At 41.0% G+C, this 27,129-nt stretch overlaps 1 long non-coding RNA gene across 3 annotated transcripts in view; it reads right to left on the reverse strand.

Annotated features, from left to right (window-relative positions):
- The window catches only part of LOC134486356 (uncharacterized), a 52,046-nt gene extending 25,289 nt beyond the window's left edge, over positions 1-26,757 (reverse strand). Inside the window, exons 1-2 of one of the 3 annotated variants that reach the window (XR_010065175.1) lie at positions 5,222-9,390; positions 3,969-4,054 (exon numbers count right to left, since the gene is read on the reverse strand). This is a non-coding gene — a long non-coding RNA (uncharacterized LOC134486356). Of the gene's footprint in view, positions 1-3,968; positions 4,055-5,221; positions 9,391-26,395 lie in introns of those variants that run through there. The other 2 variants (XR_010065174.1, XR_010065176.1) reach the window with 2 other exon arrangements.
- Between the last annotated feature and the right edge of the window lie 372 nt (positions 26,758-27,129).

Raw genomic sequence — 27,129 nt, forward strand, 5'->3', positions numbered from 1 at the left:
GAACATGGAAGCAGGCAAGGATGCATGGAGCAGTAGCTGAAAGCTGCATCCTACTCAGTAGGCAGAGAGAGAGAGAGAGACAGAGAGAGACAGAGAGAGACAGAGAGAGACAGAGAGAGACAGAGAGAGAGGGAGGGAGGGAAGGAGGGAGAAGGAGAGGGAGAGGGAGAGAGAGGGAGAGAGATCCTGAGCACCTGGGGACTGGCATGGGCTTTGGAAACCTCAAAGCCTACACATCCTGCAACAAGGCCACACCTCCTAATTCTTATAATCCTTTCAAAGAGAGCAACTCCCTGGTGACTAAGCATTCAAATATAGAAGCCTGTGGGGGCCATTCTTTTCTGAACCATCACATATAGTCTAAACCCTAAGGCCCAGGTACAGTGCCATGCATTTTTAAGATGAGTCTTTTCATCTAAAGTAACCTAATCAATATAATCTTTCACAGGCATGACCAGAGGCTAAGTAATCCTTCAGAGGTGTGCCTGAAAGCTTGTCTCTTAGTTGATTCCATACCGCAGCAAATTGACAACACTTCCTGTACAACTCTTACATTATAATGTAAGGGCAGCTAGTACAGGGACTATCCCAGAGGCATTGTTTGGTAACCTCCTATTTTTCTTTTTATTATTGTTGTTCTTCTTTTACCACAAACTTCCTTTACCAAAAGAGTAGTCAGAATTATCATCATTAAAATAAAACATCAAACTTTATACTGATGCCCAAGGTAGGTTTCCATCTGTATCACCTATTTTCATTGCAACACACATGTCACTTTTGTCATTCTCGCTGCACTTATTAAGCAAGTGCTTCATTTAATCGCAAGCTGCATAATAGCATTTTTTAATGTTTATCTTTCCTAAGTCCTAATCTATAACCTGAAAAGCACTGAGTCTCTTATTTGATTTTCTACAGTGGGTTTTTGTTTGTTTGTTTTGTTTTGATTTGATTCTTGCTCTTCAGCAGTGTAAAGCATAAATGATGGCTTCACTTCCATATATACACTATTGTACTTCTCATATTCATCCCATATATCCTCCCTCGACTCCTCTTCCTCTGCTATTGTTTCCCTTTTACATTGATTTCATTGATGAATACATGATAGATAATAAATAGATGATAGATGAATGGATGGATGGATAGACAGAGAGACAGACAGATAGATACAGTGAGCTAACCATTTAGTGTTATATAACCAATTGGTATGCCCTTTCCTGAGGAAGACTATTTCTCCCTCTCTCAGCATTTCTTTTATTGCCAGTAGTTCTTTGCCCAGAGGTGAGCCTCAGATAACAAATTTTCCTAGCACACCCTCTGTTAGTACCTAGTATCAATAGGTACTCAATAAATATTTGGTGAAGAACAACTTCCCAAATGTCTTTTATACTTCACACGATTTTATAATAAACTTATAAAAGAAATAATTCTCTTGGGATTGCAAGCTGGTACAACCACTCTGGAAATCAGTCTAGTGATTCCTCAGAAAATTGAACATAGTACTTACCTGAAGTACACCTGGGCATATGTCCAAAAGATGCTCCAACATATAACAAGGGCACATGTTACCCTATGTTAATAGCAGCCTTATGTATAATACCCAGAAGCATGAAAGAACCCAGATGTCCTTCAACAGAGGAATGGATACAGAAAATGTGGTACATCAACACAATGACTTCATGAAATTCACAGGCAAATGGATGGAAATTTTCATCCTGAGTGAGGTAACCCAATCACAAAAGAATACATATGATATGTATTCACTGCTAAGTGGATATTAGCCCCAAAACTCAGAATACCCAAGATACAATTTACAGATCACATGAAGCTCAAAAAGAAGAAAGACAAAAGTGTGGATGCTTCATTACTTCTTAGAAGAGGGAACAAAATACTCACAGGAGGAAATACAGGGATAAAATGTGGATCAGAGACTGAAGAAAAAGCCATCCAGAGACTGCCACACATGGGGATCCATCCCACATGCAGTCAACACACCCAGTCACTATTGGGGATGCCAAGAGGTGCATGCTGATAGGAGCCTGGTATAGCTGTCTCCTGAGAGGCTTTGCCAGAGCCTGACAAATACAGAGGTGGATGTTCTCAGCCAACCATTGGACTGAGAATGGGATCCCTAATGGAGGAGTTAGAGAAAGGACTGAGGTAGCTGAGGGGGTTTACAACCCCATAGGAAGAAAAATGATATCAACCAATCAGACCCCAGAACTCCCAGGGACTAAACCACCAACCACAATACACATGGAAGGACTCATGGCTCGAGCTCCATATGCAGCAGAGGATGGGTCTTGTTGGCCATCAATGGGAGGAGAGGCCCTTGTTCCTATGAAGGCTCAATGCCCCAGTGTAGGGGAATGCTAGGGCAGGAGGTGGGAGAGAGTGAGTGGGTGGGTGGAGGAGCACCCTCATAGAGGCAGAGGTAGGGGGTGGGGTATAAAGTTTCCGGAGAGGAAATCAGGGAAGGAAGACAACATTTGAGATGTAACTAAAGAAAATATCTAATAAAAGAAAAGAAAAAAAGGAAAGAATTCTCTCACTTCTTTCCTTGATTCTCATATTATATTCCAGATTTAATATGGTCACTTCATTAACAAAACACAAATTTTCTATATGTTGTCACATATTTATATTCATCAACCTAAGCCATAAGCAAAGCATTCTACAACCCCTTCCTTCAGAAGCCCTGTAATGTTGTCACTCACATGATTGCACTAATCACTACCAAAAAATGTTTCTACTCTTAAAAAATATAGAGCAGACAGGCTGTTAGGTCAAGCACATGGTAATGAGGAACAGAAGTGGTTACACGTAAGTATATTTTCCTATATGGGAGTCCAAGAGCCCAAGTGTTCAATCACAAACATTTTGACCATATGTACACTCATGTAGAACAGATTAGCTGTTCTCTTCCATAAATACAAGAACCAAATTATAATAATTATGAATAATTTGAAATTATTTATGAAATTGCAGGCCTTAAGCACTAATGAACATTCAGCGGAAACATTCACCACACTGCATGTATGATAGAAACACCAAGTTCATTTGACAGTGTCAAAAGGAAGCAAGTTCTGAAAATGCCTATTTCGAAAACCTTTTAAGAGTAATTACTTTCTTACAACAGTTTCAATGTTCTTTTCCCTTTCCTCTTACATATGCCTCTACATCTGTGTTTGGAATCCAATTTTTACATTTAATTACAAGCAGAGGAATTTGCCTGTTTAACATCGGTGTAGGCCTAAATTATTTTACATACACACAGATTCTTGGAAGTTTCTAGACAAAAGTATCCTAAAGTTATGCAATTCCATGGTTTTCAAAAGTTTCAAGTATGTTGTAGTCACCCACATGGCTTATTACCACAGGGATTGCCAGATCTCTCTCTCAGAGCTCGATTCAGTATGACAGGGGTGAGCCTAGATTTTACCTCTTAATGAGTTTCTTGATCATACTAACATATCTGATTGAGATATTGTACTTCTAGGGTCAGCCACCCAGCCTCCATGTGTACTTCAGTATCACAGATTGGAAAGTCATAACAGTTATAGAAGATGGCAGGTTCAGGTTCCTCTATTATTAGGAGTTCTCCCTACAGTCACCCTCGTAGGTTCCATAAAGTCTCTCCTGCACTAGGTTTTCACATTGCCCCCAAAATGTCCCCAAATCCCCCCATTTCAGTTGTCTCTCTCGATACTCTCTCTATTCGACAATTGGTCCCTTCTGGTCCCATCCCTACCCACTGCCAGTCCACCTGCCCAGGGAGAGCCATTCATCCCTCCTCGAGCCCTCCTTGTTAGGTAGCCTCTCTGGGTCTGTGAATTGTAGTGCTGCTATTGTTTGCTTCACAGGTAATATGCACATGTAAGAGAGTACCTATCAGCTTTGTCTCTCTGGGTCTGACTTGCCTTACTCGGGGTGATGTCTTTCTACGTCCATCCACTTGCCTGCAAATTTCATGATGTCTTCTACTTCACGTACTCCATTGGGTAGATGTACCACATTTTCTGTATCCATTCTTAGGTTGAAGGACATCTGTTTCTAGCTATAAAGAATAAAGCAGCAATGAACATGGTTGAGCAAGTGTCCTGTGGTAAAAATGAAGCATCCTTTGGGTACGTCCAAGAGTAATTAATTGCTGGGTCTTCAGGTAGATCTAGTCCCAATTTTTTTCTTTTGAGGAATCATCATATTGATTTCCACAGTGGTTATACCAGACTGCACTCTCACCAGCAATAAAAAAGTGTTCCCCTTGTTCCACATCCTTGCCAACATGATCTGTCACTTGTATTATTGACCTCAGCCATTCTGACAGGCGTAGGATGGAGTCTCAGAGGCATTTTGACTTGCATTTCCCTGATGGCTAAGGGTGTTGAACATTTCTTTGTTTCTCAGCCATTTGAGATTCCTCTGATGAGAACTTTCTATTTAGATCTGTACCCGATTTTTAATTGGATTATTTGGTTTGCTGATGTCTAGTTTCTTAAGTTCTTTATATATTTTGTACATTAGCCCTCTAGCAGATGACCCAGTCAAGGCTTCCAATGCTGAGGCTGGGACACCAACCCAGCCCCCAAAGCCTTCAACCTACAATGTGTCCTGCTTGCAAGATGTGCTGGGGCAATGGTAGCTCAGAGCTTGTGCGAGTGACAAACCAATCCCTGGTCTAACGAGGTCTATGCCATGGAGGGAGCCCATACCCAACACTGCCTGTATGGTCAGAAACCAGGAGCTGGATGGCCCATGGATCTAGGGTAGAATCGAACATGACTGCCAAGTTAAAAAAAAAAAATGAAATAAGTCCTAATGATATTCTGCCATACTCATAGATCAATGTCTAGCCCAATTATCACCTGAGATGCTTCCTCTGGCAGTTGATGGGAGCAGACACAGAAACTCACAAGCATTGGGCAGAACTCAGGGAGCCCCATGGAAGATTATAGGGGACAGAGGGGTCAAGGACACCAGGACAACATGGCCCACAAAATCAACTAAGCAGGGCTCATAAGAACTCACAGAGACAGAAGCATCAGTCACAGAACCTTGCAAAGGTCTGCACTAGGTCCTCTGAATAATATGCTATGTTGAATATATGCTATATGTAGCTTTTTTATGGGACTCCTAACAATTGGAGTGGGGTAGCTCGGAACCCTTTTCCTCCTAGCAGTTTGCCTTGTCCTGCCTTGCTATAAGGCCTTGAGCCCAGTCTTACCATATCGTTCAGTTGATATTCCTGGTCTTTTCTGAAGGGAAATAAAGGAGCAGTGGATCTGGAAGAGAGAGGGGGAGGGGCTACTGGGAGAAGTGGAAGGAGGAATGTATTGTGTGAGAGCAGAATAACTAAAAAGAGAAAAATAATAGCAACTCAGAAAACTTCACAAGTGGATTCAATGTTTCTTTCATGCTCAGTGACAGAGCCCCAGGATAAGGAAGGCCTTTGAATCCCACAGAGCAAGTTCTTTAAATCGACACACCCAGCCCATGAGGTGTGCTCATTGCCTACGCGGTGCTGATATATAAACTTAGCAAAAAAGAAAAGAAAAAAATGAGTCCAAGCTCAGGACACAGGAAGTCAGTATAAACATCCTTTCTCTCAGTCAACAAAATTAAAGACACAGAGCCACTCCACTGAAGGAGGGCAAGGAGTATGATTCAGGTATTTCTTTGTGGCTACCACTCCCTTTTGAAGTTCGTTTCCTTCTAAACATCTAAGGATGCATGCTTCCAGTGCAACGTCTCTGTTGATAACTTCTCAGTAATTCCATTACAGCAAATCACAGGGTTGTCAAATCTTCAAGGATCAGACGATCATGAGTTGACAAGGAGCAGATGCACAAAAGGAGTTTTAAATAACGCCGCGTTCGTTCCCCATGTGGAGTGAAGGCGAATACCTGGGACTCTCCAATAGTGAAACCAGCCGAGAAGTAACAGGAACACGGCTATGCGGCAATATTTACCATCCCGACCACTTTTCCTCAGTGAGGAATCAAAGAAGTCAGAAGAATAAAAACTCTTAGCTTTTTCAAGCAAGCTGTTTCTGTTTAAGGACAGACGTTTCCGTTAAAACGGTGTAATTGTGACGTCACCGGGCTCAGAGCAACTGCAGGCAGATGAACGTTCCCATTGTGGTACCAGTACTGTAGGCATGTTTGAAATGTTAGAGCTTCGTCAGACTGTAATTATAACTGCTTGTTGCTTCTGTGGTTTCAAAGATAATAGAAGTTGCTCAGAGAATTTACACAACACTGATGTGTTGCATATAAAATATAGACAGTCACGTGCAAAATCGCCCATTATGCATTTTCTTGTAGAGCGAAACAGCTGAGAAACCTACAGACCATCAAATTATGACTCCAGCTCTTCAGTATAGGCAATTAGACTCCGGAACCCAAAAGTACAGCCAAACTACTTGGTTTAATTTTGTTAATACCGTTTAAGATCTCGGTTACAGGTGCTTCAAGCTACAGAAAACAAAAATCCTGCTAAGTGTATAGCTTATTACTTTATTGATAACTACGTCTATAGGCCAGAGCATCAAAGGTTGAACTTGGGAAAATACATGCTAACTAAGGAGAAAAGCTCGAAATCGTCCTTGTTCATCCCACAGGCTCTGACTCTGGAATAAGTTTCTGTGCCAGACGTAATCTCTGCTCTTTACAAACTCAAAGTCAACAAGAAACGTAAGCAAAAATTCACTCCACAAGCAAATGCCCATCACTGCTGTAAAGGAAGAAATATCAGCACAACCTATTCACAGCGTCACTAAACGGCGTGCTTATTTATAGCGAGAACTATAGACTTCAGGAATCCTTCACTAACCATTGTTTAGAAGAAATAAAAAGTAGTTTCCACACGAAAAGGGGATCACCTGGAAGAAAATCAGGGCATCAAAACCAAGCCGTATCAGAGGCCTTAGAAAATTCTGATAAAAAGAGTAAGGGTGTGTCCTAGACCGTAGCAGCCAGGGAGAGACATTGAGGAAGGACAGTGGAGCAGAGTGATTTCTGGGAAACCTGTCTTGAAAACATACCTAGGAATGGAGGACTCCTAGGACTAGGTGATGCTCTGTAATGCCTGGGTGGACTATTGTACTAAGACATGGCCACAGGACCTGATGAGGAAGAACAAAGGGTTATGGAGATTTGGAGCCTTTTGCCCTGTTGTATCTGCCAATCCCTGGTGGCCTGAAACACAACCTCAGTGCCTCTTAATAGCAGCAGGGTACAAACCTGAGGCCAGAGCAGAGGGAGGCGGGGAGACAACAGACGAACGGAAGAAAACTATAAAATCAAGGGCAACAGTAACTAACTGGAAATTTAAGATACAGTATAAGACAGAAGTACAACTAACACTGTGTGTTTCACTCTGGAACTAACGAGGAACACATCTCTCACACCAAATGATCAAGAAAAAGAAATCAAAATGAAATGATACAGAGAACGAAAGGGAACTTAGTGATTAAGAACTCACTGATCATTCCTGCCAGGGAACCAGGTAGAACTCTGCAGCAGAACCCCCGTAGCAGCCTTTCCCCCACCCCAGCTCTAATAGAACCCATAGATCTTCCCCTCCTAACGCCCCTCCCCATCATTGCTTTATCCCAGCCCACGATCCCAACAGGCCCTATAGCAGACATTCTGGGGTGATCTCTCCTCACTCTCTGCCCGCATTATAAAGAACCTGAACAATCAGATCCTGTGAGATCTCTTTGTTTTCTCCCGCCTATGAAACTCCTCAGACCTTTAGCCTGTCCCATTCCTAAGTGTGAGATCCGAATACTCACAAACACATTTTACCTGAATCCCCCAGGTTTACCAAACATTTCACCCAAATACAGAACAATATTCCTTCTTCTCTACACCTCATGGAACTTTCTCCAGAATTGAGCACATACTTGAACACACAAAGCAAGTCTCAAAGAAATAAGAAAATTGAAATAACACCCTGTATCCTAGCAGAACACCGGAGATTGAAGCTGGATAACAGAAAGGGCAGTGAGTTTACAAACTCATGGAAACCGAGCAACTCTCTCCTGAATGAAAAATGGGTCAGCACAGAAATTTAAAGAGAAATTAAAGACCTAGAATTCAAAGAAAATGAATACACAGCACACTCAAATTTATAGGACACAATAAAAATTACTCCAAGAGGCACGTCCATAGCACAAAGTGCTTGCAATGAAAAACTGGAGAGATCTTGTACCACTAGCAACTTAACAGTGCATGTGAATGCTCAAATACAAAAAGAAAGCACGTCGAAAGTAGATGGCAAGAAATAGTCAAATTCGGGGCTAAAATCAAAGAAATAGAAACAAAGAAAACAAAACAAAAAAAAATCAATGAAACAGAGGATTGGTTCTTTGAGAAAATCAATAAGATTGACAGACCCTCATACAAATTAACTCACAAGAGGGAGAGAGAATATCCAAAATTAACAAAATCATAATTGAAAAGGGAAATATAACAACAGACCCTGAGGAAAGCCAAAAAGTCACATGGAATTCTTTGTTTTCCTCCCTCCTGTGGTTCTCCTCAGACCCTTAGCCTGTCCCCATTCCTAAGTCTTAGAAAAAATTTATATATATTTACACACACACACACACACACACACACACACACACAACTTACAGGTAAATGGATAGAACTAGAAAAAACATCATCCTAAGTGAATAACCTATTCCCAGAAAGACAAACATGGTGGGTAGACACTTATAAGTGGTTATTAGTTGTAAAGGAAAGGATAATCATGCTACAATCCACAGAGCAAGAGGGGCTAACAACAAGGAGGGCTCAAGGCCTGAGGAATGGGTTTCCCTGGGAAGGGGAAGAAGATTTCAGACGTGGAGGAGGGCAGGGATGAAAACAGGAGGAATCAGGTAGGGTGAGGATGGAGGGAAAGAGTACTGGCAGAGACAACTGGAATTGGGGGGCATCTCCGGGACAAGCTAGTAACTCCCAGGATTACCCTCAGTGGCAGCACAAACCATAGACATCTGCATGGACTTCAGTGGTGACAAGGGCCATGGACATCAACAGACCTGAGCTGCAGTAGGACCACAGACAGGGAGGGGTCCTTGGAATTTGCACAGAACAGGACATCATCAAGGAAGGTCTCAGGTAGCAGTGCAGGCCAGTGCAACTCAGCCTGTGGACCTCAAAGTGAGTTCCAACTGAAGCTCAATTCACAGGCTTTTGGTGGTATTGTTGGTATTCTGTCTAAGCTCCACCCCCACAGTTACCTGGCAATAGCCAGGTATGCTCCTCCCCACAGCTGTCTGGCAACAGCTTGCTGTGCCTGACTATAAAAGGGGCTGCTTGCCCCCTCCTCATGCTCTCTTGCTCTCTCTTTGTTCTCTTCTCTTCCTTGCTCTTCCCCTCCTCCCTGTCCCTTCCCTCTATATGCCCCACCCCCTTTCCCTCCACATGCTCATGGCCAGCCTTTCCTCTCCTCTCCTTTTCTTCTCTCATTAAACCTTTCCATGTGGAACCATGTTGGTTTGGTGTGCTTTGTCCAGGCGCAGGTCGAGAATTAAATCCCAACATTTAACAGATACCTAACAGGTACCACAGGCCACAGACTTCAACACAGACTCCAGATTCAGGATGGGGATGCTGAAGTGTAGTTCTCCACAATGGGTAGCTTCTGGTTGGGGTGTGGGAGTGGAAAGACTGATGTCTGTTTAAGAGGCAAGCCACTGAGTTTAACCATGCTCCAGTGAGTAGATAGATAACACAAACTGAATTTTGTAAAAATTAATGTTATTTTAATTTTGGCGGGGGTGGGGGCAGGGGGGCAGACATGGAAGGACTGGGAAGTGAATCCAGTGATCGGAATGCAAGATGTGAATTTCCCAGAGACTCAATAAAAAAATGATGACACTCCTTTAATCCCAGCAAATGGGAGACAGAGGCAGGCAGATCTCTGAGAGTTTCAGGTCAGTCTGGCCGACCAAGTGAGTTCTAGGGTTACACAGAGAAACCCTGTCTAGAAGAGAGAGAGAGTGACAGACAGACAGACAGACAGACAGACAGACAGACAGACAGACAGAAACAGAGAGATCCAGGAATCTACTAAAATGACCCTACCTAAACTCCTAGTAATGGAGAATACAGAGCCTAAAGGGCCCATCAACTGTAACCAGGCAACACTTCCAGTGGAGGGAAGAGGACATCAACCCAGACACAAAATCTTCCACCTAAAATTTTGTCCTACATTGAAAATATGTGCTGTGTAAAGGTGGTACAGAAATTGTGGGTGTGGCCAACCAACCAATGACTGGACCAGTTTGAGAAGCATGTTAGGAAAGGAAGCTCACCCCTGACATGACCTGGAGAGCCAGGACCTAGAAGCTGGATAGCCCAGAGACCTGAGATAGAACCAAACACAACTGGAAAAAAAAAGTCAATGAAATGATTCCTAGAGACGTTCTTCTATATCCATAGATAAGAGCCTAGCATATCCTCATCGGAGAGACTCCATCCATGAACAGTCACTGAGACCCACAGCCAAACATTAGGGAATCCTGGGTAAGAGGAGGAGGAAGAACTGTAGGAGCCAGAGGACATGATAAGGAAACCCACAGACTCAAGTAACGTGGGCTCACAGGGACTGAACTGACAGTTCAGTGGGGAGCTTGAAAGGGTCTAACCTAGGCCCTCTATAAATATGTTTTGGTTGTGCGGCTTGGTGTTCTTGTGGGACTCCTAACAATGAGAGCAGGAGCTGTCCTGGACCTTTTGCCTGCTTTTAAAAACCTTTCCCTCCTACTGTCTCATCCAGCCTGAGTGTGAGGGGAGGTGGTGCCTAGTCACATTGTAACTTGATATGCCGTGTTTGGTTGATATCTATGAAAGACCTGCCCATTTCTAAAGGGCAATGGAAGAGGGGTGGAAGATGAGGGGAGGAGAGGACAGAGGGGAAACTATGGTTGGGATGTAATATATGGAAAGAATAAATAAGAAATATTTTTCTATAGACTTCACTTACCAAACTTAAGATCAGATAAGCAGTTTAAAGAGACATACAACCCCTAGTGAAATGGAAGTAGTCATTCAAAGTTTCCAAACCAAGAAAAAAAAAAGATAGTGAGTATTAGCACAGAATTCTAGCAGACTGTCAGAGTTAGTTAATGCCAGGACTCCTCAAATTATTCCATAAAGTAGAAACAGAAGGAACATAATTCATTCTATGAGGCCAAAGTTACCTTTATACCTAAACCACATAAAGTTCTGAAAAAAAACAAAACAAAACAAAAAAGCAATTTTCCTCATGAACACAGATGCAAAAACACTCAAGAAAATACTTGAAAACTGAATCCAAGAACACATCAAAAAGATCATCCAACATCATCAAGTGTGCTTCATCTCAGGTGCAGGGATGGTTCTGTGTACAAAAAATCAACAAATGTAATCCACCATATAAACAAACTGAAAGACGAAACCTACATGACCGTCTCATTAGATGCAGAAAAGGCCTTTGACAAAATCCAACACCCCTTCGTGATAAAAGTCCTGGAGAGATGAGAGATACAAGGCACATACCTCAACATACTAAAGGCAATTTTCAGTAATCCTATAGCCAGAATCAACTCATATGGAGAGAAACTCAAGCAATTCCACTAAAATCAGGAATAAGACAAAGTCATCCACTCTCTCTATACCTATTCAATATGGTACCTGAAGTCTTAGCTTGAGCAATAACACAACTGAATGAGAACAGTGGGGTATACATTAAAATGAAAGAAGTCAAAGTATGTTTATTTACTAATGATATGATAGTATATATAAATGAAACAGAAAATTCCAAATGGGGAACTCTTACAGTTGATAAACACTTTCTGCAAAGTAGCTGGATACAAAATTAACATACAAAGACAAGGGGCCCTTCTATATACAAACAATATAAGAACTGAGCGGGAGGGATTGGGGGGTTGGAACGGAAACAACAACTTTCATGAGACTCAATTAATATAAAATATCTTAGGGTAACTCCAGCCAAGCAAGGGAAAGAATTGTGTGTTTAAAAAGTTCAAGTATTTGATGAAAGAAATTGAAAAAAAAATCAGAAGATGGAAAGATCTCCTATACACATTGATTAGTGGGGTTAACATAGTAAAAATGACCATCCTACCAAAAGTAATCTACAGATTCACTGAAATTCTCATCAAAATTCCAACCCAATTCTTCACAGCTCTTGAAAGGACAATTCTCAGCTTCATATGGAGTGAGTGTAACTAGTGAGGTAGCTAAAACAATTCCATACAATAAAAGAACTTACAGAGGTAACACCATTCCTGATTTCAAGATGTACTACAAAACTACAGTAATAAAAACAGCATGGCATTAACATGAAAAGAGACGTGCTGTTTAGTGGAATTGAATTGAAGATGCAGACATACATCTACACACCTATACACACCTGATTTTTTTTTTTATAAAGAAGCCAAAAATACACTCTGGAAAGAAAAGGACAGTATCTATAACAAATGGTGCTGGTCAAACTTGATGTCTACATGTAGAAAAATGAAAATAGAACCATATTTATTACTCTGCACAAAACTCAAATCCAAGTAGATCGAAGGCCTCATCATAAAATCAGATACACTAAATCTCATAGAAAAGAAAGTGGGAAATACCCTTAAATACTTGGTACAGGAGACAACTTTCTGAACATAACACCCATGGTGCAGGTACTAAGATCAACAATTAATAAGTGAGACCTCATGAAACTGAAAAACTTCTGAATGGCAGAGAACACATTCATCTAGAAAAAGTGGCAGCCTCCCAACTGGGAAAAGATTTTTCCCAACTACTTATCTGATGGAAGGCTGATATCCAAAATATATAAAGAACCCAAGAAACTAAATAGAAAAGAAAAGAAAAGAAAAGAAAAGAAAAGAAAAGAAAAGAAAAGAAAAGAAAAGAAATAATCCACTTATGTTTAGACTAGGTCTAAACAGATTTCTCAGTAGGGAAAAAAACTCAAATAGCTATGAAACAAAGAAGAGTTCAACAACCTTAGCCGTGAGAGAAATGCTGATCAAAACATCTTTGAGACTCCATTTTATCCCTGTCAAATGGCTAAGAACAATTAACACAAGTGACAGCTCATCCAGGACAGGATGAGGAATAACAACACTCATCCATTGCTGGTGGGAGTGCAAACTTGTACAGCCACTGTGAAAATCAGTGCAGTGGCTCCTCAGAAAGATGGAAATTAATCTACTCCAAGATCCATTCTTGAGCATGTATCCAAAGGATGCTTCCTCCCACCATAGATATACTTGCTAAACCATGTTCAGTGCTGCTCTATTCATAATAGCCAGAAACCAGGAACAACCTAGATGCCTCTCAACAGAAAATAAATGAAGAAATGGCGGAATCTTGATATAATGGAATATTCAGCTGTTTTTTTAAAGTAACATCATGAAACATTCAAGGAAAATGGATGGAACTAGGAAAATATCAGAAAGATAAATATGGTATATATTCATTTATAAGTGGATATTGGCTATTATATAAATCACTAAGAGAATAATACAGAGAAAAATGTTTATTAAAATATACTTGTAATCATCTCACTTTGCTTCATTTTTAAGATTATTTATTTGTATTATGTTTATGAGTGCTCTATCCACATGTACACCTACATGTCAGATGAGGGGATCAAATCCCATTACAGATGGTTGTGAGCCACCATGTAGTTGTGGGAATTGAACTCAGAACCTCTTAGAAGAGCAGTCAGTGCTCTTAACCATTGGGCCATCTCTATAGTCTCTGCCTTCTGCTTTTCTATTGTAGATACAATGTGACCAACTGTTTCAAGCTCCTGCCCAATTTTCCCCCACTAAGATAGATTTTAGCTGAACCTTGATAATTGTCTTCTCACAAGAATTTGTTTCAAAAAGTCTACTTACCTGTTCTTGTCATTGTTGAAAAGCTTTCTGGTGTCTGTGATATAAGCACCAAACTCATAGTTTTAGTGCTGATAATTCAAGAAAGGTAATATAGCCCTTAGGACTTGATGTTCTTGGAGATGTTGCCTTTCCTCAATATAAACGGCACTTTAGCTACAGGTCATTTGGTTGTATTTTCATAACCTACAACTGGTGAGACACATTCTTGCCTAGGAATTGCTACAGATATAGTGAAAAGATTGCCACTACCTAGAGAATGACTTCTTTAAGTGGCCTGGTAATTGTCCCGATCCTTGAAAATAAGAGGACTGATGGGAATGAGTATTGTACTGACTTGGAAGCCAACGAAGTACTTCTGTTGAGTGAAAAAATAGCATACTCATAAACACCTAGAAGACCTGAAAGACCTTAGAAATCCCCAGAGAAACACAAAATGACATTTAAAATAGTTAAAGAAATGGAAGGAAGAAATATAGCTATCCTAATTCACCAGAAATGCTAATACCTAAATTTTTATTTTTTAGATTCTTTTAGTGAAAATAAATCATACAATATATTTTGATCATATTTTCTACCTCCCTCAACTCTTCTCAGAATCTTCTCATCTCCCTATCCTACCAACTTTATGATGACTGGTGATGTCTACTCATGATTGAGGTGTGTTTCTGGGATGCAGCAGAAAACTCGTTTTCTAATCCAGTCTGGTAGTCTATCCTTTTATTGGGGAATTGCAGACCATTGATATTGAGACATATCCGTGAGCAGTGTTTATTGAGTTCAGTTATTTTGTTGTTATATCATGAGTTTCCACCCCTCCCCTTGTTTTGATTTACTGTTCTGAGGTTATTTATTCTTTGTGTCTTCTTGGGGGTAATTAACATCTTCACATAAGTTTTTCTTCTAGCACCTTGCATAAAGGTGGATGGTTACATTGGGATTGCTTGAATTTGGTTTTATACTGCAATGTTTTTCTTTCTCCATTAATTGTGATTGATAGTTTTGCTGGGTATAGTACTCTAGTTATAGTGCATCTATGGTCCCTCAGAATCTGTAGAACATCTCTCTAGACCCTGCTGACTTTCAGAGTCTCCATTGAGATGCTAGGTGTTGTTCTAATGGGTCTGTTTTTATATGTTACTTGGTCTTTTTCTCTTGTAGCTTTTAGTATTCTTACCTTATTCTCTACATTTAGTGTTTTTGATTATCATGTGGGAAAGATGTGTATTTGGTATTCTATATGCTTCTTGTACCTTGATATGCATCTCTTTAGGGGAATTTCTCTATTATTTTGTTGAAAATATTTTTTGTGTCTCTACTTGGGATTTTTCTCCTTCCTCTACTCCTATTATGAATAGAATTTTGTCTTTTCACAGTATCTCATATTCCCTGGGTGTTTTGTGTCTGGATTATTTTGTTTAAATATTTTCTTTGGCTGAGCTATCCATTTCTTCTACCTTAACTTCAATACCCCAAATTCTCTCTTGCATATCTTTTACTCTATTGGTGAGGCTTACCTTTGAGGATTTTTTGTTTGACACCCTACATTTTTCATTTTCAGTTTTTTTTTTTGTTTTTGTTTTTTTTTTTTTGGAGCTGGGGACCGAACCCAGGGCCTTGCGCTTCCTAGGTAAGCGCTCTACCACTGAGCTACATCCCCAGCCCCTTCAGTTTTATTTGAATCTGGACTTTCTTTAGTTATTCAATTTCTCTGTTAAGGTCCTACTTCCATGTTTGTGCTTTCACAGACTTCATTAAGGGATTTATTCATATTTACTTACGGTTCCTGGACATATTAGTAACTTCTATTTTGAAGTTCTCATCTTGTGCTTCAGCTAAATTCTATTTATCAGGGCTGACTGCAAAGGGAGTACAGGTTTCATAAGAAGACATTCTGTCTTAACTGTTCGTGTTTGTTTTTTCCCACTGGGATCTAGACATCTGGAGTTATGATGTTTAAGATATTTCTTGATGTCAATATCTGGTCTTATCTTTGTTGGGTAAGTCATTCTCTGGTTACTTTTGCCCTCTCTTAATCCTATTTGGTGGCTATAGAGTCAGTCCCTGGTGGAAAGTGCTACAGTGAATCTGCAGGTGACAGAAATGGTGACAGGCAGGAAGAAAGGCTTAGAGGAACCACCGGAAAGAGCTAAAGGGACTGGAGTCTACACCAAGAATCAGAGTCCCATGTTAACAGAAATGGGGTAGGAGAGGGGTCTCTGGCACACAGGCTTAGCACTAAGAATAAGTCTGGAGAAACGGGAATGAAAGGATTGAGAGAACCATTGGTCTACATTGAAAGGTTGAGTATCCAGGAAATGGAAGGAAGGAGGAAAGGAGAGAGAGAGGGAGAGAGGAAGAGGGGCTCCTCCTAACAGGCTGCTACAAGACTAAGAATAGTCTGAAGAGATAGAATGGAAAGGACTAGAATCAGCTTCAATTAGCCTGGACCATGAGTGATATATAATTTTAAAACTTTGTAAGAAAATGAAATTACTTAAATGCAAATACATACTATGTTTATGAACAAATTAGTTCAATATTATTAGGACTTTTATGTTCCAACCACTTGTTCTTGGGAACAGTAGATGGAAAACTTGGGTTTCCAGTAAAAAAAAAATAGTGTAAATTCAGTTTCCTTTAAAAACCATTTTATGTTTATTGTATCATTTTTTAATTGCATTATATGGGGGGGGGCTACATGCATGTGAAATATAGGTGCCTGTTGAGTCCAGAAAAGGTCCCAAGCAGGTAATTGTGATCTCATCATAAGTGCTGGGTCGTGAACTCAGATCCTCTGCAAAGTCAGTGTATACTGAACCACCGAGCCATCTCTCCAGCCCTGGGATGTACTTTTCTATACTGGTATAAGCACATCTACAAATGCTAAATAATCAATAGATAATCATTTTAAGAGAGAATCAAGGGCTGGAGAGATGGCTCAGCGGTTAAGAGCACTGACTGCTCTTCCAGAGGTCCTGAGTTCAAATCCCAGCAACCACATGGTGGCTCACAACCATCTGTAATGAGATCTGATGCCCTCTTCTGGTGCGGCTGAAGACAGCTACAGTGTACTTATATATAATAAATAAATAAATCTTTGAAAAAAAAAGAGAGAGAGAATCAAGTAGAGCGGGGAAGAACCTCAGGCCACAAGGGGGAAGGAAGTAGTTATATTTCCTGAGCTTTTCTTTTATTCCGATAGATCACACTTAGAACTGAGGAACACATCAAATGCTAATGTCAGTTCTTATAGACCAAAAATATCCCGCAAATATCTATTTTCTAGTCAAATGGTAAAGAAGTACACAGACTACCAAAATAAAATACTTTTAGATAATAACCATTTAGACCAACAACATAGAAAATTCTATAGACAGACACATTCTCTCTCTCTCTCTCTCTCTCTCTCTCTCTCTCTCTCTCTCTCTCTCTCTCTCTCCTAGCAAGAGTCACCCTGAAGACATAACTGCTTGTTTTTGCTAAGCTGCAACTCAGAATTCCTGTGCCCTAATATCAAAGAAGAAGGAGAAGGCTGTAGCTTTATTCCACCACCAACAAGAAACTGACCCTTCTGTGTTAGCAACGACTGCATATGGAAACCTGGCCTTTTTTCCTCACCTACCAACAATTCAGTGTTCCCCCATCTCCTGACTGAGATGGCACATGAAAATGACTAGTGAAAAATAAGAACCCCCACCAACATCGGTTCTAAGAAAAAAAACATAATTTATTTAAAAGCTAAAAATCCATTTGTCATACAATGTAGCAATTCTTTTACTGGATGTCTATACCAGAGAAATGAGATATGCTCATATTACAATTTGCATACAAGTGTTTAATAACGATCTGTGTGCCCTTGATGGGTGAATGTGAATAAATTGTGATACAGTCATGCCATGGAATCTACACTACTCGACAATATAAAATAAATAGACTGTCACCATGAAACAATGTCAATAGATCTACAGAGAAGGATGCTGCACGCGAAATGTTAATGCCCAAAGGTCGCTCATGTCATGGTTCCATTTCTACAACACTTACATAATACCAGATTTATAGAAACAGAAGACAAACTAGTGGCTGTCCAGGGCTTAACAGATCACGGCAGGGAAACACATAGCTGTAAAAGGCAATACGAATGGTTCTTATAGTGATGGAATGTTTCGTCTCTCAGTGGTACCGATGTCAGCACTCTGGTTGTGATTTGTACTGTACTTTTAAAAATATAAATATTAGAGAGACTGGATAAATGGTACATGAGGACTCTATTATTTCCACATGTAAATCTATAATTATCTCAAAATTAAAAAGCTTTATTGAAAACAGATTTTTTTCATGGAACTTGAAAAATTAATTTAAATCAATGTGGGAAAGTGAGGCAGAAATTATGTAGTGGCTTCGGAGTGTAAAGAAAAAGCTAAGTGCTTGCTTAAAGTGGACAAGGCTTCCAGCTTCATAACCAGCATGACCAAAACCAAAAGTATACAGTAAGTGATGGACAAACATACAAGTAAAGAAATAGAGGGTTCTCTGCCCCTCCTAAGAGCAGAAAATATAAGCAAGCCAATCCTATCAGATTCAGCTTCTGGAGGATTTGGAAATCTAGAAAAGAAAATAACAACTTTGTTTGGTTTGTTTGGTTGGTTTTTTTTTTTATTAAAAAAGGCAAACCTAAGAGTATCTTGGGAAAGGAAGGGGTTGCTTCCTTTTGGTAAGAGAATGGACATTATAGTGTTTGAAAGTCCATGTCTGCTATGCCCCCACAGCCTTCCCGTGCACTTAGTTCAGTTTTCCAGGGCCAGAGTTAGCAATATAGAACTTACTCTCAAATGATTGTGTGTGTGGATCTCCACCTGTCTGATAGTTTTTTCAACCAGTGCAAAAAGTTGCTTTATGCTTCAACTAACTCAGTTTTTCTGGTTTCTCGGACAGCTTTGATGAGTCATGGAAAAGCACAGTCCTGGCTGGGGTGTCCTAGGGCAGGCAATAAACAACATTGAAGACACTCAATACATAGATCTGGGAAGGCAGAGCTTAAGGAAGTAAGCGCTTCTATGTATGCCAGAGGCTCAGGAGATCCATGTGTGGGCTTGGGATGGGATGAGCGCTCGATAAAGACCCAGAAGACCAAAGATTTCACCTCTGGCAACTCCCAATCCCCATACATGTGAGTGAGGCTTAAAGGGAGTAACAGAAATGAAGCAAGGGGGAAGTGCTACAATACAAAGTAAATGAACACAAAGACCGCTCTGCAACTGTTTTCTTTTTTCTTCGAAGCCAGGTGTCCAAGATTACATTGTTAAAGCACAGGATACCTCAGCTTATAGACTATGGACGCCTACCTAGGAACAAAAAAAAAAAAAAAAAAAGGTTTGAAAAATGGCTTAGAAAAGCCACTCAGCACATACATGTCCACCACCCCAAGACAGAAGAGCAATAAACACTGAGGAGAAGGAGGGTGGGGGGAGGAGGAGGAGGAGGAGGGGGAGCAGGAGGGGGAGCAGGAGGGGGAGGAGGAGAAGGAGGAGGAGCAGGAGAAGAAGGAGGAGGAGAAGGAGGAGGAGAAGAGGAGGAGGAGGAAGAGGAGGAGGAGGAGGAAGAATAGGAGAATTTAGAGTTAGAATCACATAGTATATAAAATAAAATGAGTATATGATATATCCACAGGAAACTAAAACAGAAATAAGTAGAAACTGTTCACGCAGATGTCTAGCAACTTGGTTAACGAAAGAGCTAACCAAAGTCTATTATATACACTCAGACAAGTAAAGAAACATGGGCAGGAAGTTAAAGAGAGAGAGAGCCAGAGCCTCAACAAACAGGAAGCATCACAGAAGAAACAAAAAGAAAAGGATGGTTTAAAAGAAAACCAAGTAGAAAGTGTAGACTTGAAAATTACCCTGACTAAGATGGAAATATCCACGGTGTTCTACCTCAGAAGGGATAACAGAGGAGAGTAAGGAAGCCTGAAGAGAAGTCATTCTAGAAGCAGAAAGTGTGAAGAAAAATAAACAAACAAACCTTTAGAACACCATCATGGTACTAAGTACACAAAATGACATTTCCAGAGCACAAAAAGGAGTAGAGGGACACCCTGAATAAATAGTGGCCACTTACGTCTCAAGCTTTATGGAAGATATAAACCTACATATCCAATTGTGTGTATGCAGGATAAACGCAAAAGATCTGCACCAAGAGACATTAGAGCCAAACTTTCAAAGACAGTTTTGAAAGCAGCCAATGAATGGCTCTCTAACAAGCTCAAGCTTTGCAGGTTTTTTTCCTCTCCCCTCCCTCCCTCTCTCCCTTCTCCCCCTCTCCCTCTCTCCCCCTCCCTGCCATGGGGTTAGCCTAGCCTTCTCACATTGTGCTGAGATTTCGGTGTCTGGGTGTCTAGCTTCAAGCTCCTCTCCCCACCCCATACACACAGTTCAAGAACAGTAACTTATCAAATACAAAGGATTTTTAAAAATAATAAGATTATAAGATGATTTCTTTGAGTGACTATGGAGGCCACAGGCTCTAGAATGACACATTAAAAGTGCTGAAAGGGGAAAAAAAAGACAATCAAAAACATTACCCACTAAAAATCCCAAAAATTATGGAAAAGATTAAGACAACAAATTACTAAACTAGTGGAGTCAAGAACTAAGGCGATGGGTTAGGGAGACAGTTCAGTTGTTAACAAACTATAGAAGCATGAGGGCCTGGATTTGGACCTCTAGCACCCACATAAAAGCCAAGTATGGGGTGCATGCTCTGGGGATGTATGCAAAGACAGGATTCCTGAAGGTTGCTGGTCCCAAAGCAAAAGTTCCTGTGACAAAAGCAAGAGAGGCTGAGGTAAGTGCTTAATAGGTAAGAATTATTATGCAGACATGGGGACTTGGGTTCAAATAACTATTGTATATCAATTTCCTGTGAAACTAAAACATACCATCTTGAAAGGAAACTCCCTAAGAATCAAGATTTTTGAATAAGGATTGGCATTCCAATCCTGCCAGGGGAACTCCTCAAACTCAGGAAATAAACAACTTAATAGCTTCAGGAAGTTCCTGAAACTGATTAGGTTCACTAGTACCCCTTCCAGTGTTTATATAACAGCAAGAACTGCTGAGAAACACTCTCAGACAAACCACACTGCCAAGTTACCTTGAAGAAACAGAGACTGGCTGAACTGCCTGAAAAAGTGGAGCTGCCTCCAAGGTGTTTACTATACTCAAGCTCTTCAACTTTCATAAGCTGACACCTGCTTGCATGAGCTTTGGTGATGTAACTGCCTTTGACTTATTTCTGCTCCTATAAGTAATACCAGTTAAATGAGACGATCCACCAATGTGGTCGTCATCAGTTCTCTGTCTGAGATGAGTAGACATTGATTCATGTCTTCACTAAACCAGCCCCCATGTAAAATATCCCATGACTACATAGGCTTATTACTCCAGAGCTGTAGGATAATTTCTGAGATTTACTGCCTGTGATGGTGATTCTTGGTTGTCAACTTTACTACATCTGGAATTAACTAAAAGCAAGATGACTGGGCACACCTGTAATTAATTTTGCTTAATTAAATCATTTGAAGTGGGAAGACCCACTTCTAATCCAAATCTTTGAGGTGGGAAGATAAGCCTTTAATCTAGATCTTTTGAGGTGGGAAGACACATCCCTAATCTAGGCCATGCTTCTGCTGGAATATAATATATATATATATATATATATATATATATATATATATATATATAGAGAGAGAGAGAGAGAGAGAGAGAGAGAGAGAGAGAGAGAGAGTATATAAAGAGGACATGGAAGAAGGAAGCTTTGGCTCTTTGCCTGCTTGCTCTGACCTCACTAGCAATTCCATTCCTTCACTGGCATTAGAGTCTACTTATTGAGATTCTGGACTATGCTAAAGGCCAGATGAGACATTCAGTCTTGTAGACTGAAGACTACCGGATTCTTAGGCCTTTCGTTGATAGGCAGTTTTTGTTGCATTATCTGGATCACAGCCCATTGTAGCTGGTCTTTGTCTACTTTTTGTCTTCTTTCTTTCACCCTTTTTCTACTCTTTCAATGACTAACACTAAATAGGAGAGGAAAAAAAGGAAAGAGGGGAAATGCAGTGAAATTATCCTTAGACTACTTCCTGCTGATTAGGGAAGTCTACTTCTTTAAGTGTGAGCTTTGATGGCAGGATTTCTTCTTGTTGTTGTCTCTCCTTTGTGCACAACTATTTAACAAACCACGACCAACAGCAACCAACCAACCTCTCTCAGGGCCCTGGCATTTATATACCCTCTGAAGAGTCCCCAGAATTCCAAACGTCACACATTTGCAGAAACTATCTGCAGCTGGCAATATTATACCCAGGCTAGAGCATAAAGCAAACCATAGCTTGCTGTGGAAGATCTAAAGCGGCCCCATATTCCACACCTGAAATTAAAGCAAAAAAAAACAAATAATGCAATATGTAATATTTTTGTGATTTTACAGAAACCAAAATTCCAAAATTGTCATTACAGCCTGAAAGCCATTCTAATGAATCTGTTCTCCTTATTTAGAGATTCATTGTAAAAGTTTTGTTACTCTAGAGAAGTCTGACCGATACACTAACCATTAAATTAGCTCCAGGTTCAGTGAGAGAGTCCACCTCAAAGGAAAAAAGCAGAGTGATTCAGCAGGACAGGTGATGCTGGAGAGATAGCGGAGAAAATGATGCCTAGATTGACTGACAGCAGGGAGAGTGAGATATTCAACCTGGCTTGAGCATCTGAAACCTCAAAGCCCGTCCTCAGGGACACACTTCCTCCAACATGGCCACACCTCCTAATCCCTTTCAAGTAATGCCACTCCTTAATGACCAAGCATTCAAATATATGAGCCTGTGAGGGCCATTCTTATACAAACCACCATAAACAGTATGTACTCTTAACTGCTAAGCCATCTCTCCAGCCCTCTGGGTCTATTTTGAAATGAAGAATCTTTGTACGTGTTCACCTTCTATTTGTCTGTTATGCACTGTGTTTCCTTAAGGTTTCAGTGAGTTGTCCAACATTTCAATTTTAATTTTTAGGGTTTTAAAATTTTGTTTGGTGTAGTAATCATTAATTAGACCTTTTCTTTTCTGCTAGTAGTTATTAGATACTTGTTGGTTTCTTTCTGTCTCTGTCTCTGTCTCTGTCTTCCTTCCTCCCTCTTTCCCTCCCTCCCTCTTTCTCTTCCTTCCTCTTCCTTCTCTCTTTTTTTTATTTTCCTAAGACAGGCCTCACTCTCGTTTAGACTGGCTTGGGACTTACTGCAAACTATAAAACCTGCAGTTAGCTCCCTTTGCTTTCCTAAGGGCCATTATCATGGGTATGAATCGTCACGTTCAGCTTTTCCCTTTCTTTTAAAATAAATATTCATTACTCACATGATAAATATGTGTTTCTATATTCCCTTTTAAAGATTTAAAGTTGTGGGGGCTGGAGAGATGGCTCAGTGGTTAGGAGTACGAACTGTTCTCCCAGAGGTCCTGTGTTCAATTCCCAGAAACCACATGGTGGCTCACGACCGTCTGTAATGGGATCCAATGCCCTCTTCCGATGGCATTCAATGTCTGAAGTGTGCTCATATACATAAAATAAATAAATAATTCTTTTTTTAAAAAAAGATTTAAAGTTGTGCTTTATCTCATTTGGTTCTTTGTGCCTGTGTGTATAGTATATACACATCCACATGTTTGTGTGTGCTTGTGTGTCCCTGTGTAAAAATGTATGGAGGTCTGGGTCGATGTTGGGTCCTTCCTCGAGGACTGTCCACTTTACTTTGTGTGCGTGTGTGTGTGTGAGAGAGTTCAGTTCCCAGCACCACATCAGATGGCTCAACACTGCCTGTAAGTCTGTCTGCCAGGGATTGATGTCCTCGTCTAGATCTGGAACATCAGTACGTACACATGCCTGCACACAGAGGTGCAGACAGACACATAAAATAAATAAAAATGTAAATAAATATTTTTAAAAGGCGGGAGTGATATATACCTTTAATTCTAGCGTTAGGAGGTAGAGTCAGGAAGGTCTCTATAAGATCAAGGTCAGCCTGCCTGGTCTCTATAACAAGTTCCAGGTCAGTCATTGCTACATGGTGAGACCCTATCTCAGAGAAGAAGGAAAGAAGAATGAGGAGGAAGAGGAGAGGGAGGAGGGAGAGGAGACGGCAGGACAGCATACATTCCTATCCCCAGAAGCTGAGGCATAGGGAGATTGTCTTAAAAAATTAAACCAAAGTCAAGAAAATTGTAGGGCAGGGGCTATGAAAGGTACTCTGATTCCTGGTTGAGATAGACTGAATCCCTGGGGACCCTAAAAGGGATGTCAGGTGCATTCCCAGTCTCCTAGGAGATCAGGGCCTTCTCATGTACCTGGAGCCTCCCCCCGCCCCCACAGGCCCCTATAGAAAGGTCTGAGACAAATCAGTCATGTAAGGCAATGCTCCAAGCCCCTCCTCCACAGGTGAAGACATCTCCACAGGTCTGGTAGGCTTAAGACAGATCAGAAATAGCAGGACCACGCCCCTGAATATGTAGATGAGGTCTTCCCAAACTCTCAAGCCAAACTATATTTAAGAATCGTGTTCAGAAGGATTAAAGGGTGCAGGAATTACTCCATCGTCTGAGAGCTTCGGTCATAAGAGCTATAACACCTCGGAAAGGGGAAGGACCAGCAGCGGAGGTGGTAAAAACTGTTTCCCCTCCCTGCCCGAGTTCTCGTCCCTTCCCCTGAACCCGAGCACCTAGTCGGGCCAGATATCTTCATGGGGAGCCCCCGGGAAATGTTTATTATATCCACTTGGATACCTGAGTCACATCCAAATAGACTTTAAAAGTTCAAGTCTAACAAGTGTCGGCATTGGCAGTAGTGTGTACAGGAAAGTTGGAAGCCTGATAGATTAGAAGGAGCTGAGGAACTACCTTTGGAACACAGGTACAATTGCTCTGGAAGGTATCATTTCTAGGGTAAAATCTGTGGGACACTCTTCACTACCTGAGTGCACTTACACATGAGCATTTATAGGAAGATTCTTATAACAGCAAACTGATCCAAGTACCTGAGACGAGCATAACGGAATCAAAGTGGAGAGCACTTGAAATGGAATACTATGCAGAGCTGAAAACCCAGGAATTACAGCTGCAAACATCAACACAAACTGTACTTGGAAATACATTGTGAACAATAATGGCGAGTTGCTGATCTCTCTTACAAACACAGTGTTCAAAACATGAGCAAAATGAAGTGATGGAATAGAACTTATTTTATTTAAACGTATGCGCACTCAATGTCAACATAAATTAATAAATATATACATATACACATATACAGAAGACCGTAAGGAAAATGAATCAGCTGACAGAACAGGGCAGTGGTTCCACTGGGCCACAAGAGAGGCCATGCAGCGAGCTGGGGAGGGAGGTAGTAACTGGTCAGGAAGTGAAAAAAACTTTGAAAATTAAAGGGGATGCTGGATTTCTCCAGCCAACTCAATGCAGCCATCATTTTATAGCTTGCGAATGCTACCATCTATTATAAATGTCCTAGCACACGGCATTTCAAATGTTCACCGTGGAATATAAAATATTTTGTTCACAATGGAAAGGAAAAACAATCGGAATGTCGAGGTGGGAAAACTGGACCAGGCCTGTTTTAGGGAGACTACTCTGCTGCAGATAGAAGGCAGCCTCACTAGGAGGGAGAAGTGAGGTTTTCACCTGGGCGATGTTGCGGTCAATCAGGTTTGTGAACATCTGATAGGGTGGGATGGGGCGTTCATGCTGCTATCTTCAGAGTCTCTCTTGTTATTAGAAAGACAATAATGACCAAGAGAACTGCCCTCCCGGGGCGGGGGGGGGACCCTGGACCTGAAGGGCTTCAGAGAGGGTAGGAGTTAGGAGACAGAAAGAACCCCAAGCCCGGAAGAGTTAAGAAGTCAGAATGTTCAGTCCCTGGTAAGCGGGTTCGACTGGTGCTTACAAGCAGGAAATGGGCAGGGACAGCCGTCTGAACTTGAGATGCAAAGGGTTTGAGGCTTTTGGAAGTGTAGCTGCGAGAAATACAACAGGGAAGAAAACAGACAAATACAAAGTGTGCCAGAAAAGCAAGGCACGCTCGTCTCAGGCCGGACGGCAGAAATTGGCTGCGGAGCCAGCTGGCGTGATTCATGACCTACTCCAGCAACCTTGGTCATCACTGAGCCGTCAAGGTTGAAAATATTATCATGTCTGAAATACGCAATTACATATGCATAACCCATACACATCCCATAGGGCTAAACAATTTGTCAGAAGTTGCGAAAAAACCCTAGATCACACAGAAAAGACCTCAGAAAAATCATCCTTTCAAGGACAACATTGTTTTTAAGGATGGTTGGGCGTTTCAACGTAGCCTGAATCTTCAGGTTCTGATTGGTCAGAATTTCCAAAAATGTATAAAGAAAATTAACTACCTCCACACACAGCAGTTGATAACCTCGAGGAAGTGGCTAATAGCCATTAACTGTCTCCTTTCCCATCATGCATAGCTGTTCTTCCCTTCCTTTGAGCTTTTGCGGGTCTAAGTGGCTCGCTTGCAGGGTTGGCTAAGACTTCATCAGTTTCCGTGTGTTAGGCAATAGCTAGGGCTCACTTTTATCATTATTCAGCGGCATCTTCCGTCAGACAAACACGCCCACATAATGGTCTGCCATCCTGTATTAATCCGCCATTATGATCTGTTACTTGTCATGGTAACTGTGTCTCCTGGTGGCAGGTCCTACTACCTGAACTTCACTCTTCACCATATGGGATCTCTGGCTTCAGGCCAGTTGGCTTCAGGCTGTATAGAACATTCTAGTCCTGAAAAATCTAATGTCCTAATATCATTGTACCTTTGTCATTGTGATCTGAAACTTTTATAACATGATCAGAATTCTTCCAACCCCAGAGAAAGAATGAGCACTAAGAAGTTAAGAAACTTTCAGTGCTTTGCCTCACAGTCTCTTCAGAACTGGCACTGGATTTGTTCTGAATAGCAGGTTTCAAAACTGAGGCAGACCCTGTCGTTGCCAGCACATACGGAGTTTCACCCACTCGGGGACACTTGTTGACTTCACTGCCTGATCCCCATGACTGTTTTCTGCATCATCTCCTTAAGATGCTCCTATATTTCAAATCTTCTCCCCCACCCCCACCTCTTTCTCTC

The sequence above is a fragment of the Rattus norvegicus genome, chromosome 3 (assembly GCF_036323735.1).
Source record: "Rattus norvegicus strain BN/NHsdMcwi chromosome 3, GRCr8, whole genome shotgun sequence".
NCBI classification, from domain to species: Eukaryota; Metazoa; Chordata; class Mammalia; order Rodentia; family Muridae; genus Rattus; species Rattus norvegicus.